The sequence below is a fragment of the Polypterus senegalus genome, chromosome 7, assembly GCF_016835505.1.
Source record: "Polypterus senegalus isolate Bchr_013 chromosome 7, ASM1683550v1, whole genome shotgun sequence".
In the NCBI taxonomy this organism is placed as follows: domain Eukaryota; kingdom Metazoa; phylum Chordata; class Cladistia; order Polypteriformes; family Polypteridae; genus Polypterus; species Polypterus senegalus.
In genome coordinates, this window is record NC_053160.1 from 7,381,546 (window position 1) to 7,399,537 (window position 17,992).

Consider the following 17,992-nt stretch of genomic DNA (forward strand, 5'->3'; position numbering starts at 1 on the left):
ATGTTGAATTTACCATTTTATGATTTTTTTGTTTTCAATTTACTTCATTTAAACCTTTGCACTTCGATATTTCTTTTACTTATGAGAGCAACACCTCGAAGACATTTTGTACTTAAATGATATAACAATTAAATTTCAATTTTACTTTTAATAAATTGGTTAATTTTAGTACAAATATATTTATTTAATTAAATGAAAACTTTCCCAGAACGCTCCCACCCTCCATGATTTGTCATCCCTCCAAAGATTGGAGGGAACAGAAAGTGATTGCCATTCTTGGATTTCCGATTCTTTACAGAATCAAGGGTTTACTGGTATCTATCTATCATAAAGTAGACGAGTGGACGCAGGGGGGGTCAATTATCATAAATTGGGGCTTCTATTAACCCACCCAGAGGTGCGCAAAAAAAATAAATAAATAAATAACGGTTACAAGGACACTGGCCAGCAGGCTATGGCAGAGAAATACTGGGACACTCAAAAGAGGAGGTGGGCAGCATGAAACCTGCTGTGGATGCCAGAGGCTTTGTGTATTAAACCTGCCTCAGAGTCCGGAAGAAAATGGTGCTTGAGAAGGCAAAAATTGCATATACACCAAAAAAATCAGATTTATAAAACCATACATAATGGCTGACTGTCTGTCTGTCTATTATACTGTGCCTTTTATACTTCTCTATATATCTATTATATAGAGTCTCCCATATTTAAATATCAGTTATACTGTATAGGGCCTTTCCTATCTATCTATCTATCTATCTATCTATCTATCTATCTATCTATTATATAGTGCCTTTCACATCTATCTATCTATCTGTCTATCTATCTATCTATCTATCTATCTATTATATAGTGCCTTTCACATCTATCTATCTATCTATCTATCTATCTATCTATCTATCTATCTATCTATCTATCTATCTATTATATAGTGCCTTTCACATCTATCTATCTATCTATCTATCTATCTATCTATCTATTATATAGTGCCTTTGATATCTATCTATCTATCTATCTATCTATCTATCTATCTATCTATCTATCTATCTATCTATTATATATATGGGGTTGCTAATTTTTTTTTGTTTGGTTATACTCCTCCTATAGAGGTTGTAAGAAGAAGAGACATGAGGCATGGCAAAGTTTGGGGCAGCCACCCGTTTAATCCGGTTTCCTGGCTGCAAAAGTAACCGATTCATCACAGTCAAGTTTACTCAACAGAGTCCAAAACAGAACTGCCTGCCAGAGCAAAGGCAGGAGGCTTTATAGGACGGAGGGCGGCAGTGATGTCGTCCTCGGTGCCGGAACCGGAAGGGATGTGTCCCTCTTCAAGGTGTCGGCTCCTGGTGGGATTTCCTGGGAAAGACCTGTAGAGAGCTCAGAAAGAGCGTTAGCGTAACCCACCCCCCCCTCCCCAAACCCACCGGGCAGATGTATAATCAGTCCTCTCTAAGCCCTTAAGCGGCCTCCCATGCACGCGTGTGTGACAAGGTTTTGGTGTGATTTTTATGATCGGATGACTTCCCTGACTCTAACTCTCTCCATGTATCCAGACTTGGGACTGGCTGCAGAATGGGAGGATAGATTGGAGTTCTTGCTGTTTGTTATTGTATTTATTTATTTTGATAAACTTTGTTAATTCCTGAGGGGAAATGGTCTTTTCGTATGACCCATGGGGGTAGATGGTTAATATCAGAGTGCAGGGTCCAACCATTGTACCGCACCACCCCTAGAAGCAGTATTTTCAGTTGAAGGGCCCAGCAGAGTAGGACCCCTTCTAGTGATAACGTGATTTGAACCGGCCCCTTTGCCTATACCAGTGCAGATCCTTTTCCTCACTCCACCATGTTTATTTACATCTTTAATGGGAAATTGCATACATTTAGGAAGAATTGAAAAACCGATTGTCAGCCAGGTTTTCTCGCCCAACGTCAGTTCCTGACCTCACAAATGCTCCTTTGGCTGAATGGACACACATTCCCACAGACACACTTTTATAGAAAGAAGAGTGTAGGCTGTTATAGACCTAAGGGGTGACCAACTCCATATTAATAGATCCATGGATTTGGAGTGGTCAGGAGTCCACATTTGTCCATATAATATAAATTGATCTAGCTGAAAACTGCACGGGGTGGTTACCAGGTATCCGTGAATCTTCTAAATCTTGTAATGGAGGAACATGTAAGGCCAGTTCTCTCATCAGATACTCTAGGAGACGAAAGTGAGGTTTGTCATTTAGGATTGTCCACTGTCTGTGGCATTCTCACCATACTTACTCATATGCGATGGAGAGTGTGGTGAAAGCTTGACTAGGGTTTACCTTCCACGTCCGAGATTCATGACACCTGGGAGTAGAAAATAGGAAAAGAATTGCGTTCTGTCAGCTTAGCAGCATTAGGAAAGCAAGATGATCCAAGGATGGATAAGAGTGGGAGGCATATAAGGAAGAGACTCCACCAATTTCTTTTGCTCTTAAGTGAGGAGAAATATGTGGCTAAGGATGGACAGGATGGCACTTCTGAGGACTGGATGTCTTTGGTGGTTATGAGAAGAGCGGCTAAACAAGCAAGTTCATGGGTTGGACTATCGGCTTTCATTCTCCTTCAGCGCTCCTAAGTTGAGTTTGTCCGACCATCAAGCTCCAAACCTCTCCTTTTTGAATGTGCTTCTGATTTAGATGGCTTAATAACAGCTGTGTAAACAAAGCCGATGTCGTCTTCCAGCTCAGGCTCGACGCCATTCACTCACTTTGGATACGGGCCACTGTTTCCATGCCGCTGAATTCTGAAACCACTGTGGCTTAATATAGGAAGGAAACGGCTGATGAATGAAACAAGTTGGACTGGAGTCATTATTAGGCACAGTTCATGGGACTTCCAACATTTTGCAATAACTGTGGAAAATTTTTAAATTCTTGATAATCAGAAAAGTTCTCAAATGCATATTTCTTCATGTTTCAAGAAAAATCACAGTACATAGCAGAGCCACTGCTGGACTCGGGATTTGGTCAGGTCATGCGTGACAGGCTAAGGGGCTTCCCTAAGAGATGAGGAGTCCAGCCATTCGGGGCGTGTCGATTTGGAAATAATGTTTAGGACAAAGACACATTTTTCCTCGATTTCCCCCTCAGCTCCACAGTTTAAACTTACAAATCCAAGCATTCAGATGTCACGATTAAAGTACACATTGCAGACTTTGATTTAATGATAATAATAATACATTTTATTTATGTAGCGCCTTTCCCAAGCACGCATTTCGCACACACAACACTTTTTCAACGTGTCCCGCCCCCATTTCAGGGCACCATAATGATTGGGACACAGCAATGGCAGGCTGTCATATTCAGGAGTTTGTCGCATATCCCAGCATGCAATGACTACTTAATGTTACCAAGACAGCCGTCTTTTTTGACAGCGTTGTGGAGAATACTATCTTATATTTTGACAATTGTTTGTCAATTAAGAAATAACAGCGACTTTAAAAAAAGAAGTGACTCTCTTTAAGTAAGCAATAGTAATTTCCTGTTACCCCCAAAGATTTAGGAATGCCATTAACCTTACATTAAGTGCTGTTTTGGAAGGGTAATTTATTTCAGGGGGTTGGCAAGACTGGCAAGGATGATTCTGTGCAGGGCATTCAATAGTGAGTGAAGCTCGTTGGGGATCCCTGTACACGCCGACGGATTGGCAACAAGGGCCCGATCTTGATCAGAGGGTTGTCTGCGCCAGCTGGTGGACGTCTCCTCGTAATGCGGAATCTGACGAGGGTAAGCCGGGGTGACGTCGGGTTTTAGAAAGTAGCACCACGGCTCGTGGTTTTAAAAACAAAATGTGCGCTCTTGTGTCTTAACCTCGTTTTATGGAAATATTCATTTGGACTTTTAACCTCCACATTCACATTATTAGATTCCTTATTCATTGAAGACTGATTTGGTGCACTGCGCTTTTTGACACTGTATCCAGCAGGGGGCGCTAGCTCCCTTGTTGGAATGAGTTCTTTTGTAATTGCGGTGTGTTACATAACCCGAAACTATATAGATATGAGATATAAAAGGCGATACCCCTCCCTTAGTGATACGGCGGTAAGAAATCACATAGGAGAAATAACTTAGCTTTCTTTAATGATGGTTTACGTGGCATAACTGACGAGGAAGCCATGACAAGACCTTCGGGAGTGGGGGCCCAATGTGTAGAGTCTGCCATTTTGGTCGCTGTGTTGGAAGGATTTTCCGGATCGGATGATGTTATCTCCCATCCGTCCGTCGGTTTCAAAGGTGTGCCGGGCAATGTTCCGAGGCTTTATACTCTTTCTTCATGTGCAGGCCCCCACTTAGGTAAATCATGCCATTCCAAACAAGGACAAGAGGGTACAGTTTCATGCTGAGTTTGACACACAGAAATAGTATACAGTACCCATTTCACAGTTGTCCCTGTCTTGTCTTCTAATGCTTGCCTAGCAGTTCTTATCTGGTGAACTCCTGTGTGCTAAATCTGGCTTTGTGTTAGCTGTACAAGTGATTTATAAAATTATATTTGTGACATACACTCACCTAAAGGATTATTAGGAACACCTGCTCAATTTCTCATTAATGCAATTATCTAATCAACTAATCACATGGCAGTTGCTTCAATGCATTTAGGGGTGTGGTCCTGGTCAAGACAATCTCCTGAACTCCAAACTGAATGTCAGAATGGGAAAGAAAGGTGATTGAAGCAATTTGGAGCGTGGCATGGTTGTTGGTGCCAGACGGGCCGGTCTGAGTATTTCACAATCTGCTCAGTTACTGGGATTTTCACGCACAACCATTTCTAGGGTTTACAAAGAATGGTGTGAAAAGGGAAAAACATCCAGTATGCGGCAGTCCTGTGGGCGAAAATGTCTTGTTGATGCTAGAGGTCAGAGAAGAATGGGCCGACTGATTCAAGCTGATAGAAGAGCAACTTTGACTGAAATAACCACTCGTTACAACCGAGGTGTGCAGCAAAGCATTTGTGAAGCCACAACACGCACAACCTTGTGGCGGATGGGCTACAACAGCAGAAGACCCCACCGGGTACCACTCATCTCCACTACAAATAGGAAAAAGAGGCTACAATTTGCACGAGCTCACCAAAATTGGACAGTTGAAGACTGGAAAAATGTTGCCTGGTCTTATGAGTCTCGATTTCTGTTGAGACATTCAAATGGTAGAGTCAGAATTTGGCGTAAACAGAGTGAGAACATGGATCCATCATGCCTTGTTACCACTGTGCAGGCTGGTGGTGGTGGTGTAATGGTGTGGGGGATGTTTTCTTGGCACACTTTAGGCCCCTTAGTGCCAGTTGGGCATCGTTTAAATGCCATGGGTTACGTGAGCATTGTTTCTGACCATGTCCATCCCTCCATGACCACCATGTACTCTGATGGCTACTTCCAGCAGGATAATGCACCATGTCACAAAGCTCGAATCATTTCAAATTGGTTTCTTGAACATGACAATGAGTTCACTGTACTAAAATGGCCCCCACAGTCACCAGATCTCAACCCAATAGAGCGTCTTTGGGATGTGGTGGAAAGGGAGCTTCGTGCTCTGGATGTGCATCCCACAAATCTCCATCAACTGCAAGATGCTATCCTATTAATATGGGCCAACATTTCTAAAGAATGCTTTCAGCACCTTGTTGAATCAATGCCACGTAGAATTAAGGCAGTTCTGAAGGCGAAAGGGGGTCAAACACCGTATTAGTATGGAGTTCCTAATAATCCTTTAGGTGAGTGTATAAACATATACACTTGTTACAGACACTTTTTGTTTTTTGTTTGGTTTTAATTAAAGCGCTTGGCACTTTTTGGACCGACCCCTTGCTGAATGTTTGTGTCCTCATTTGCCTGGCTCATCTCAGTACATGACTTATGAACAGTTACGGATTGAATAGGATCCCGGATGTGATAAGCGTCACAGCCCTACACAACAAAACAGACAGGTTCTCCCATCTCTGAGGCCATCAGAGTGGCCCGTCCCTGACACCAAGGAGCTCCTTGTTGGGTTACTCAGTTTGGCCAGATGGCCAACTCTTGGAAGAGTCCTGGTGGTTCCAATCTTCTTCCTTTTCAGAATTATTTATGCCACTGTGCACCTCCAAGCTTTAGAAACGGTTTGATCCCCTTGTCGTGATCTACGCCTTGTCGCAATTTGATCGTGAAGGTCTACAGAAAGTTCCATGGACTTCATGGTTTGGTTTTTGTCCTGACGTGCACTGTGAGTTATAGGTCCTGCGATACACAAGTCCATGTGTAGCAGCGCTACTATTCATTAGAACTTTGGGGTCAAAGGAGGTCAGGGGAGTTTAAAAGGAGGGCAGGTGGCCAAGGGAAAGGCGAAGTGTTTTTTGTTGTTGTATTTTGTGTTTCATTTACTTGTCAGACTGCCTGCTGTTAATTCAACCATATTTAATCACTGTGACATGGATTGTATTCGTTGTTGGGGTCTGGATCATCTGTCTACCTGTGTGCGGAGGACTGTTTGTGGATTCACGGCTTTTCCACAAGTTTAGGAGCGCTCCTGAACCATCCATCTGTCTTCACCCTGACAGTGTCTACCAGCAGGACTGTATTTTCATACCCTTTCAACATACAGATCTCTGGACTTACTCTCGTCATCTCTCATTACATCCAGTTTGGTATTCCATGGACTTTGCTGTGTGGTGTTTGTGATTATATGTTTAATGTAATATCGCCGTAGGGGTACAGGGGTGGTATTATTGTTTTCATTTATATAATTTCATTTCATTATATTCTTTAATTCCTGTTAGTTGCCAGAGTGCTGTATTTTGTCTCTGTTTGTGAGAGTGTGCGGGTCAAGCAAAGGCTGTTAACGTCCCTGGGATCCTCTATAAAAAAAAAAAATAAATCTCTTGATGGTGTGAATCTTAGCGGCACCGGACCGCTACAGATGTGTGCCTTTCTAAATGACATCCGGTCAGTTCAGGTGGACTCCAGTCAAGTCCTACAAACATCTCATGAAGACTGAAAGCAAACAGGAGGCAGTTGAGCACAACTAGGGATGAGAGGCTTCAGATTTTGATTTGAAATAAACTTGCAATCCTTTTGAAAAACATTTTCACTTTGTTATTATGGTTACCACGTACATATAAATTCCTGAAGCATTGAACGTCTCACTGCACTGGGTATACATCTTAAAGACTGGAAAATAGCAAATAACTTACCAATGCATAAAGAAGGGTGAGGGTTTACATATGAATGAGAGATTTCAGTTTTTAATTCTTACTTTCTCGTATACGTACTATAGAGAAAGTATAGGAATCGTGAAAAACTTTGACCTTAAGATTTTGATGAATCTTGACATTTTAGACCTTCTTGAGTCTGAAAATACCGTTTTTGAAATAATGTCAATCTGTGTGACTGTAAAAGCGATAACTCGAAAACGCATTGACCTCGGTTAGTGAGATTTTGTACACCTGCTTTATGTCAAAAATAAGGAATCATATCAACTTTTGGGCCACTTCCAGCAACCAGAAGTGGTACTTTAACTGAATACTTTCACAAATTTTTGATTCAGTGTTTACAGCCCTGGTGTTAAATACATTAAAGCAACGAAAGAGAGGAGAGATAAAAGGTGACGAGACACGTTAGCAGGCCTCTAACCCTGTCTGACAATTCCTTATGCGTCAAGCTGCTGTGTAAACCACCCAGTAATGTAAGCTGACCCAATCTACAATCAAATAAAAAAAAAATATATATATATATATATATACTGCTCAAAAGAATTAAAGGAACACTTTTTAATCAGAGTATAGCATAAAGTCAATGAAACTTCTGGGATATTAATCTGGTCAGTTAAGTAGCAGAGGGGGTTGTTAAGCAGTTTCAGCTGCTGTGGTGTTAATGAAATTAACAACAGATGCACTAGAGGGGCAACAATGAGATGACCCCCAAAACAGGAATGGTTTAACAGGTGGAGGCCACTGACATTTTCCCTCCTCATCTTTTCTGACTGTTTCTTCACTAGTTTTGCATTTGGCTACAGTCAGTGTCACTACTGGTAGCATGAGGCGATACCTGGACCCTACAGAGGTTGCACAGGTAGTCCAACTTCTCCAGGATGGCACATCAATACGTGTCATTGCCAGAAGGTTTGCTGTGTCTCCCTGCACAGTCCCAAGGGCATGGAGGAGATTCTAGGAGACAAGCAGTTAGTCTAGGAGAGCTGGAGAGGGCCATAGAAGGTCCATAACCCATCAGCAGGACCAGTATCTGCTCCTTTGGGCAAGGAGGAACAGGATGAGCACTGCCAGAGCCCTACAAAATGACCTCCAGCAGGCCACTGGTGTGAATGTCTCTGACCAAACAACCAGAAAGACTTCATGAGGGTGACCCAAGGGCCCCATGTCCTCTAATGGGCCCTGAGCTCACTGCCCAGCAGCATGCAGCTCGATTGGCATTCACCATAGAATACCAGAATTGGCAGATGCACCACTGGTGCCCTGTGCTTTACAGATGAGAGCAGGTTCACCCTGAGCACGTGACAGAAGTGAAAGGGTCTGGAGAAGCCATGGAGAACATTATGCTGCCTGTAACATCATTCAGCATGAGCAGTTTGGTGGTGGGTTAATGATTGTCTGGGGAGGCATATCCATGGAGGTTCACACAGACCGCTACAGGCTTGACAAAGGCACCTTGGCTGCCATTAGGTATCAGGATGAAATCCTTGGACCCATTGTCAGACCCTATGCTGGTACAGTGGCTCCTGGTGCACACAATTCCTGGCCTCATGTGGTGAGAGTATGCAGGCAGTTCCTGGAGGATGAAGGAATTGATACCATTGACTGGCCACCACACTTTCCTGACCTAAATCCAATAGAACACCTCTGGGACATTATGTTTTGGTCCATCCAATGCCACCAGGTTGCACCTCAGACTGTCCAGGTGCTCAGTGATGCCCTGGTCCAGATCTGGGAGGAGATCCCCACAACACCATCTGTCATCTCATTAGAAGCATGCACCGATGTTGTCAGGCATGTATACAAGAACACAGGGGCCATACAAAGTGCTGCGTACAATTTGGAGTTGCTGCAATTCAATTTGGGCAAAATGGACTAGCCTGCCACATCATTTTTCACTCTGATTTTTGGGCGTCTTTGAATTCAGGGCTCTGTAGGTTGATCATTTTCATTTCCATCAAACGATGTGGCATCCTTTCATTCCTAACACATTACCCAGTCTATATCAGTATAGATATCCAGGAGGATTTTTTTCCCATTGAGATCTGATGTGTTTTCAAAGTGTTCCTTTAATTTTTTGAGCAGTATATATATATATATATATATATATATATATATATATATATATATATATATATATATATATATATATATATATATATATATATATTTGTAGTTGGAGATCCACAAAGGGAGAGAATGAATCACATATTATAAAATTGTTTTTATTTCAGCTTTTGCTCAGGAATAAATACTACTTTATGATATGTGATTTATTCTCTCCTTTTGTCCTCCAACTACAAATATGCAAACCATATCACAAACTTTCACTTCCATATATATATATATATATATATATATATATATATATATATATATATATATATATATATATATATATATATATATACATAGTGGGATGCAAAAGTTTGGGCAACCTTGTTAATAGTCATTATTTTCCTGTATGAATCGTTGGTTGTTACGATAAAAATGTCAGTTAAATATATCATATAGGAGACACACACAGTGATATTTGAGAAGTGAAATGAAGTTTATTGGATTTACAGAAAGTGTGCAATAATTGTTCAAACAAAATCAGGCAGGTGCATAAATTTGGGCACCACAAAAAGAAATGAAATCAATATTTAGTAGATCCGCCTTTTGCAGAAATTACAGCCTCTAAACGCTTCCTGTAGGTTCCAATGAGAGTCTGGATTGTGGTTGAAGGTATTTTGGACCATTCCTCTTTACAAAACATCTCTAGTTCATTCAGGTTTGATGGCTTCCGAGCATGGACAGCTCTCTTTAACTCACACCACAGATTTTCAATTCTATTCAGGTCTGGGGACTGAGATGGCCATTCCAGAACGTTGTACTTGTTCCTCTGCATGAATGCCTTAGTGGATTTTGAGCAGTGTTTGGTCGTTGTCTTGTTGAAAGATCCAGCCCGGCGCAGCTTCAGCTTTGTCACTGATTCCTGGACATTGGTCTCCAGAATCTGCTGATACTGAGTGGAATCCATCGTCCCTCAACTTTGACAAGATTCCCAGTCCCTGCACTGGCCACACAGCCCACAGCATGATGGAACCACCACCATATTTTACTGTAGGTAGCAGGTGTTTTTCTTGGAATGCTGTGTTCTTTTTCCTCCATGCATAACGCCCTTGTTATGCCCAAATAACTCATTTTAGTTTCATCAGTCCACAGCACCTTATTCCAAAATGAAGCTGGCTTGTCCAAATGTGCTTGAGCAGACCTCAAGCGGCTCTGTTTGTGCTTCCTCTGCATCACTCTCGCATACAGCATCTCCTTGTGTAAAGTGCGCCGAATGGTTGAACGATGCACAGTGACTCCATCTCCTGCAAGATGATGTTGTAGGTCTTTGGTGCTGGTCTGTGGGTTGACTCTGACTGTTCTCACCATTCGTCGCTTCTGTCTATCTGAAATCTTTCTTGGTCTGCCACTTCGAGCCTTAACTTGAGCTGAGCCTGTGGTCTTCCATTTCCTCAATATGTTCCTAACTGTGGAAACAGACAGCTTCAATCTCTGGGACAGCTTTCTGTATCCTTCCCCTAAACCATGATGGTGAACAATCTTTGTCTTCAGGTCATTTGAGAGTTGTTTTGTGACCCCCATGTTGCTACTCTTCAGAGAAAATTAAAGGAGGAGGGAAACTTACAATTGACCCCCTTAAATACTCGGATTCGCCTGTGTATGTAGGTCAGGGGTCACTGAGCTTACCAAGCCAATTGGAGTTCCAATAATTAGTTCGAAAAGTTTGGGAATCAATAAAATGACAACGGTGCCCACATTTATGCACCTGCCTGATTTTGTTTGAACAATTATTGCACACTTTCTGTAAATCCAATAAACTTCATTTCACTTCTCAAATATCACTGTGTGTGTCTCCTATATGATATATTTAACTGACATTTTTTATCGTAAAAATAAACGATTTACACAGGAAAATAATGACTATTAACAAGGTTGCCCAAACTTTTGCATCCCACTGTATATAACTTACAGTATCTTATATATAAACATCTATGTGTGGAAGTGTGTGTATCTGTCTGTCCGGCCCGGAAGTGAGAGGTGGAGTCGGGGTAAGTGCTTCACCTCCAAGGATACACAAGCGAGGCCAGCATGTCAGCAAAGCAAAACCTCTGAAGAAATAGTCACTTGCTTACCCACTAATACAGAAGTGATCTGACCGGCAAAATTAAACCTCCTAGGAGAGAGATGCCCAGAGTAGTCACTTTCAATCATCTGACATACTGTATCTGTGACGATTTCAATAGTTTCTAGGTCTGGCACGGGCTTACACAGCTAGTATATATACCTATTGTGAGCTGGAGGGCTGATCGCACCCCATGAAGATACAGACGCCCCTGGGAAAACCACAACCCCTGAAACACTGACTACCCTCACATTGCTCCTTATCCTTGCGCTATAACGCGTAATACAAACCTCGCACGGTACTCCGCCGACTTAAAAGCTTTGTGCAGCACCTGTCAGTTTTGGAATTGATTGTTTGCTTTTATCTCTCTTTCTCTTTCTCTCTAACATTCTCTGCTCCTAGCGGAACTGTCATCTCTGACTTGTCATGGAGCACGTTTAAGCTTTTGAAAAAAGAAGCCAATGTTTGTTTGCAGTGTTTGAATAAAATTCCAGTTTTCTACAACCACCTGTGTCTCTGTGCAAATCTGTGACCCAAGCGTGACAAGTGGTACCAGGAGTGGTTGCACAGATGGATACCGCTGAAGACTTATTTCAAATGGCTAAAAGTTATGCACTTAAAGACTGGAAACTAAACATGGATGACCCAATCCATGCGCAAATTCAAGATTTGATACATAAAGTGCACTGCTGGTTTGAAGGAGACGTGATGGAAAAAGTTGTCATGAATGTACTACTGACCGTGATACCTGCAGTTCTTAGAGATTAATTTCTGCGTCAAGATATTAAATCATTAACGATTATGTCGAGACGATTGGAGAGTTCACAGTCCGCTTGGAGAAAGAGCGGTGGATTTGGGGCTGTTTCACAACCTGTGAACGAACGTCCAGGACATTCTCCTCACTTCAATCGACGGCAACAACATCGACAAGCTGCAGGACCTGAAAATCGAATGGGGTTAGGTAAGACCCCATGGAATCCAGTCGTAGAAGAGATGCCTATTGTGGTCCCCGGCCGGGACGCCCAGGAGGACGAGAGGAGGGCTTATGCCTCCTCCAGACCGCGAGGGGGCGTCCGTACTGGTTAGGTTAGGGGCCTCGGGTACAGGGCTTAGAAGCCCAACCCTGTAGGGACCCGAGGTCACCGCCAGGTGGCGCCCCATGCCGGTTTATCCGTGTGGTCCCTGGCCGGGGATGAAGCCCGGCCGGGACGCCCTGGAAGACCAGAGGAGGGCTTGTGCCTCCTCCAGACCGCAAGGGGGCGATCGCCCTGGTTGTATAGGGGGCCACGGGTAGAGGGCTTGGAAGCCCAACCCTGTAGGGGCCCATGGCCACCGCCAGGCGGCGCCCTGGAGCCTGAGGAACCCTGGAGCCCAGCACTTCCGCCACACCAGGAAGTGCTGGGGGGAAGACTTATTGTGGGGCCCGGAGAGCTGCCAGGAGGACAGCGGCACTTCCGCACGCTGGGCGTGGCCAAGGAGGAATGCCGAAAACACCTGGTGCTCATCCAGGAGCACTATATAAGGGGCCGCCTCCCTTCAGTCGAGAGCGGAAGTCGGGTGGAAGAGGACGGAGCTAGCGGGAGGACTGGAGGTGGCCAGAAAAGAGAGAGAAAAGAGAGAGAGGCATTGTAAGGCCTGAGAAGAGAAATAGAGGCATTGTAAGGCCTGGATTTGGGGAATTGGTGCAAGAGGCACTGCGGACTTAAGCGCGGGATTTGTAAATACTGTAAATAAACGAGTGTGTGGTGCAAACAACGATGTCTGTCTGCCTGTGTCCGGGTTCCAGTTCACACTATTTCTGAGGAAACGGCATCAGCGGGCGGAGGAAACCCTGGACGTCGCAAAGGATATTTTGGAAGCGGTGCCAACCGTAGATGTTTCCGGTGTGAACAACTCGGCCATTTGGCAAGAGAATGTCGCTTGTCTCCAGCTCAGTCGATGGAAGTTGGACTGGCCGAGGTTTGTTGCTCAAATATTACATATTCTTCTGAAGGAAACAATGGATTGTTTATCCCGGTTAAATTGGGGGGCAGAGAAATCTCAGCATTGTTAGACTCAGGGAGTGACCTTTGTATCGTGAGACGAGACTGTCTTGATGAAAGATCCCTTAGAGACTGTGAGACTGTAAAAATACGATGTGTACATGGTGATGTTAAAGATTATCAAACATTACTTCCTTTAACTTACAGGGGTCGTCATTTTAAAGTTTGCACTGCAGTCTCAGATTCCTGCCCATGGCCATTACTCATAGGATGGAGAAATGCCCTTTTTCCTAGACTAATTAATAAATGTCAGGGACCAATTAATCAAGTCCAATATTGAGCGGCCGTTGAAAATCTAAAACCCAACTTAGATATTGAACCCGATCTCTCTAGTGAAACGGAGGTCACCCCCGAAAATTTTCCAGAATGGGCTGGTCCTTCTACATCTTCCCAGATTGCAAACCCCTCCGAACACAAACCGAGCGTTAACGAACAGTCAGATTTTGTACGTTTACAACATTCTGATAGCTCATTAGAATATACATTTAAACAGGCTCGCTCTGCTAATGACTCTTATTACCAAGAGCGTGATTCCAGAGCTGTGAAGACCCCTCACTTTATAGAAAAGGATGGTTGCCTTTTCAGAGTGATCTCAGATCATTTGGAGGGGGAATTTATTGAACAACTGGTGGTACCGGAAGCACATAGGGAAACTGTTTTGCATCTGGCACATTCACACATCTTGGGGGGCACCTCGGTGCTGACACCTTGGTGCTTTCCTCCCACAGTCCATAGACATACAGGTTAGGTGCATTGGTGATTCTAAATTGTCCCTAGTGTGTGCTTGGTGTGTGTGCCCTGCCCGAGATTTGTTCCTTCCTTGCGACAGGTGCTGGGTGGGATTGGCTCCAGCAGACCCCCGTGACCCTGTGTTAGGATGTAACGGGTTGGGTAATGACTGACTGACATACGTATATATATTATATACCAGTAACGGTGGACTGTACGATAACGTGCAGTAAATACAATTGACTTGACCGTTCCTAGTTTTCATACTCTTTCTCTGTTTATCATTTGTTTGCTCAGACGTTGATGTGCTTGCTGTTTCCTGAGCAGCTCTTCTTTTCTCCATCCTAGCGGCCCGCTTCTTCTCTTCTTTCGTCAGCATCTTTTTGCATTAAAATTGATTAAGTCAGTGTTTTGTGTTGCAGTTACTTAGTACTTTTTCTTTCGCTTTTCATTTGAGCTTGCACTTAAGTCTTCAGTCTGCCTTAAGAATGATTTAAGATATGAAGAGGTAGGGGAAGTGACGGTGAAGGTAGTAGGGATGAGAACGGCGCCCGTACACTTGCATCACACGGCTGTCCTATTGGCCGCTGCCAAGAGTTGATTCTATAATAAAGTAAAAATAATAAGCGGAATAACCTTGGAGGTCAATCATTACCCCAAAAGCAGACAGTAGACATCACGTAGTATATGTATAGTTATGCTGTGACATAACAAAATGTGGAAAAAGTGATGCGCTGTGAATACTTTCCGGATGCACTGTGAATACTTCTGTCATATCAGCTATCTCCAAATTTTCAATCTCTTTTCGCTTTTACCTTTTCATCAATATCGCATTGAATTTTGATTCCCTGTTTGGAATTACATTGTGACAGTGCAACATATAACTGCCCATGAGTGAATATCGTTTCTTTCTCTCTACAAGAAATGTGTCTGACAATAGCATTCACATAATGATCGAACCGTGTGCGTGGTTGTAAATGTTTTAGATGTGGGCAGGACTTTTCCAAATCTCTTTGCATAAAGTCTTCTCTTGCGGGGCTTGAAATTTTCTCTTGCGGGATTTCACTTTCAACAAACAACAAATCTTTTAATTCTCGCAGATACGGCTCTTCATTGGGAAGAAACACTACTTTTCCCTGATGGCAACACGAATTAGATGATCTACAAGGCTCCAACTTAAAGTTTAAATCTGAACAATATATTCAATCTCTTTTTGCTGTTCCGTTATTTCATTGAGTAATAATTTCTGTTTGCACTAATGCGATCTATTTTTTTTGAGACTTTCAAATTTTAGTACTTCCATTATCTCTAACCTGCTCTGTATGTTTAAACCTCTTTACGACGTTCTACTTTGTCATCTATTCTTTGTCTTTTATGTTCAGCCCCGGGCCTGGTTAAATCTCTAGGCGCAAAGTATGTCTCATGGGACGTGAAAGTATCTCCCTGAAAAGTCTCGTCTCGTCCCAGGTTAAAAAGTCACATCTCGTCCCAAGCTCAAAAGTCTCGTCTTGTCCCAGGCTAAAAAGTCTCGTCTCATCCCAGGTTAAAAAGTCTTGTCTCGTCCCAAGGCTAAAAAGTCACATCTCGTCCCAAGCTCAAAAGTCTCGTCTTGTCCCAAGCTAAAAAGTCTCATCTCATCTCAGGCTTAAAAGCCACATCTCATCCCAGGCTAAAAAGTCACGTCTCGCCCCAGGCTAAAAAGTCTAGTCTCGTCTCATCCCAGGCTAAAAAGTCTCGTCTTGTCCCAGGTTAAAAAGTCTCGTCTTGTCCCAGGTTAAAAAGTCTCGTCTCGTCTCAGGATTTTTTTATTATAATAGAGAGACATAATTTTGACTCACCCTGTATATTTTTTAATTTGATTGTACAGGTAGATTTGCTCAACTAAACATACTGGGACTTTTACACTGCAGCTTAACGCAAGGAATTGCCAAACAGGGCTAGAGGCCCGCTAACGCGTCTTGTCGCCTTTTAACTCTCCTCTTTTTCCGTTGCTTTAATGTATGTAATGCCAGGGCTGTAGACACTGAATCAAAAGTTTTACTTCACATGCCTCACCACTCCGGAGCGCCTTCACTGTCACAATCTAGTAAATGGGCAGACAGTGCCAAGGAAAGATCCAGAACTCTGGAAAAAAAATAACACACACACACACACACATACACACAAAAGCAAGAAGCCAAGGCAGTTAAGCTGCTTGCTGTGCGTGAGCAGTCAGAGGGCAGACAGACACTGTGCACCTTGACCACCTATTATGAAGCTCTTTGCTGCAATGTCAAGTGAAAGCAAGTTAATTGGGTGAAGCTGTAGAGCATGTTAGGGGCCTGGTAAAAGGTTGCTGTCTGACAGCTGAGTGTCAGCAAGAGTCAGTCAAGTGTGGCTGAGAGACAGAGGCCTGTCACAAAGTTCATGTGGGCTGTAGCAGCGTCAGAGAGCTGAAAAGCGCCTCACTTTCAGCCTTTTTTTTTTTTTTTACATTTTTTTTCCTGAAGAGAAAGAAGGAGGGGGTGGGCTTGGGGTAGTTTGGAGGGTACATTTCACTGTGTATATGTCAACCCTTGTTGTTCCTAGCATTAATGCCTGACCCTTCTGCATTCAAATTACCGGGCAGAATATTATAATGGATTGGAAAAACAAGAATGCAAAGCACACGCTTGAGTCAGGACGGCAGGAATAAAAAAAAAAAATACAAGTTTCCACCTCTTCGGCAGGAGAGGAAAAAAAAAAAAAGATAATAATGATATCTGTTTTAAATTGCAAAGTGTAAGCTTAACATTTTTTATTTATTTCTCCGCTCCCTTTCATGCGTGAAAACTGTATCTTCATCTTTGGAGTTCATCTGCAGTATAACTGCTGGCGACAGTGGTAGAAAGAATTTAAAGATCTTTTCAAAAATGAAAACTGCTTCACCGTTCTTGTAACCCCCTAACCAAGAACGGACAATAGCTAAGGGGGGCCAGGGGTTAGGTGAGCCCAAGCCTACACTATAAGCACAGTTTCCAATTTGAGGTGAAATAAAATTAGTGGTGATGGCACATGCATCTCTGGGCAGCCATGAGGCCAGAAACAAATGGCTCAAATGGCAGCGATGTCCGTGGAGCTCATGGTAGCCCAGTTCTTTCCCTATCCCTAAGCCTAACCCCAAACATCAAAAAGGATGCAATGTCCTGAACAACAGATAAGTGTCCTTACAAATGATATGACAAATAAAAAGGGTGAGAAGAGAGAACATAAATAAAGGGCGGAGATTGCATCACTTACCTGAGTGTGAGAGAGGACAAGGGGTACATCCAGGAACTATGTTCTGAATCTCAATGTTTTAGATCTCCCTGAGTCCGATTTACTTTCTTGTAGAGAAAGTATTGTAATTGTCCAAAAATATGTTTTCGAGATTTTCATGAATCTCGACATTTCATACCTCCCGGAGTCCAATTTACTTTCTCCTAGGGAAAGTATTATAATTGTCCAAAAATTGGATTTTGAGATTTTGATTAATCTCAACGTTTTTGACCTCCCTGAGCCCAAAAATGCAATTTTTGGAATTATGTCTGTGTGTCTTTCTGTGTGTGTGTGTGTGTGTGTGTAGGTAAACATGATAACTTGTACACTTTCACTTAGGTCAACTAAATTTTGCATCCAAGTATTAGGTACAAAATGTAGATTTCTATCAACCTTTGAGCTATTTCTGCTAACCAGAAGTGGTACTTTTTTATTCGTGCAGCTGCAGAGTCCAATTTATTCAACTTTACTTTTATAATAATTGTTCAATGTATTAATAATTTGATTTAACTTGTTGATGGTTCTTTAATGTACATAATATAAAAATATAA

At 42.7% G+C, this 17,992-nt stretch overlaps 1 protein-coding gene across 1 annotated transcript in view; it reads left to right on the plus strand.

The window, feature by feature from the left end:
• Positions 1 to 17,992, plus strand: part of LOC120532309 (coiled-coil domain-containing protein 171-like) — a 467,526-nt gene that overhangs the window by 428,590 nt on the left and 20,944 nt on the right. The gene's annotated exons all lie outside the window — the stretch shown is intronic.